This window comes from Hemitrygon akajei, unplaced genomic scaffold, assembly GCF_048418815.1.
Source record: "Hemitrygon akajei unplaced genomic scaffold, sHemAka1.3 Scf000183, whole genome shotgun sequence".
Lineage (NCBI taxonomy): Eukaryota > Metazoa > Chordata > Chondrichthyes > Myliobatiformes > Dasyatidae > Hemitrygon > Hemitrygon akajei.
In genome coordinates, this window is record NW_027332069.1 from 557,630 (window position 1) to 559,175 (window position 1,546).

A 1,546-nucleotide genomic window follows, 5' to 3' on the forward strand; every position below is an offset into this window, starting at 1 on the left:
GGGCTCGTCCGGGATTTGAACCCGGGACCTCTCGCATGTGCTTTTCCACCCGAAGCGAGAATCATACCACTAGACCAACGAGCCTGCACTCGCAGATTGCGTCACAACTGAACTCCGAAGCCATTTGAAGTTAATTGGTGGAAAACCCGTTGCCCTCTCCGTTGTTGAGAGGAGAGCCTGATTTCGATATATGTTGTGCCTGTATTCCTTTGAGATTACAAGAGTATTCGTTACTTGATTCAGTCAAAATAAGAATATAACGGAACCTGATGTAGAGCAGATCAGAATGCGTTTGCCAATGGAAAGGAACCAAACAAGGGACGCTTGTTTAAAACTCAATTCCGAGCATACTTTTCTTGCATTGGGAGATGCCTCTGAGCAATTCCCTGCCCCGGCGGCTGCTGGACGGTGAATAATTGGCATGATTTCAGGCGGGTGTATAGAAGCATTTGTTTCATGAACAGCGGAGACGCTTGATAACTGACACGCATTAAGAACTTTATTCAGGACGAATTTTCACATGTCGATGCTGCCTGGCCTGCTGAGTTCCTCCAGCCTGTTGGAATGCAGAACATTGAATAACCGACGAGGTGGTGGTGAGGTTAAAGCGATGTACTGGTAACCTATTCTGTTTTGCAAACGTGCGTCCGAATCCCGTCCTTGACCTTGCCCGTTTGTTATGTGGCACCATCAGCTGCGTTTTCACATAAACCGCTTCAAAGTTATCATTCAAGCTCAGCTTCAAATTTACTGCTATTAAACCGTAAACAGGCAAACAGCTGGACGAACGTTTTTCTGGGTCTGAGCAGGGAAACACAAAACCTACATCACATACAACACATAAAATTATGTTAACACAATAGCATTACCAGATACTAAATATATATTCGGGAGGTATACTGTACAAGTTGACATTAAGTGCATATCCAGTACAACATATAGTTAAACATATGTGAATAATGCTACAGACGTTGCCACAAATAATGTTTAATGGATGACAACTAGCTGTTCAGAAGTCTCACAGGGCGAAGAAGATGTTACCCAGCCGAACAAACCTTGTTCTCAGCCCGTGGTACGTTCTGCCTGACGGTATGAGGTCGGAGACATTGTGGAACAGTAGGACGAATGCGAGTTGCCTTATATTGACGGAGAGCCCCTGATGACTTCCTCTGACGTTCTCAAAATCCATTACAAAATCCGGGACAAAACTGATCAGCGTTTTCCCTCCCTTTCAGCACAAGTGTCCGACTGGGTGCGGTCCGTTTCTCTGGATCTGCTTCTCTTGACTTTGATCGAAGAAGAAGAGTAAGCTGCCGTCCTATCCCGCACTCAAGGTGAGATTTATTGACCCGTCGTGGGCAATTTCTGGATTTCTGCCATTCATAGGATAGCAGTGGACATTTTGCTGCAGATTTTTTCTTACATGCGTGAGCAGGCTTCCTCCTGTTTAACAAGCATCGAGAGCAAGGATGCCGTCAGACATTGAAAGCTACCGAATGCAGACAGGGTGGATGTGGAGAGGAGTTCCCTATGGTGGGGATTTCCA

General features: G+C 45.7%; 1 non-coding gene across 1 annotated transcript; it reads right to left on the reverse strand.

The window, feature by feature from the left end:
- Positions 1–84, reverse strand: trnap-cgg (transfer RNA proline (anticodon CGG)). The gene is given in 2 exon segments: positions 1–36; positions 49–84. It is a non-coding gene; the product is annotated as a tRNA-Pro (tRNA).
- Positions 85–1,546: the final 1,462 nt, after the last annotated feature.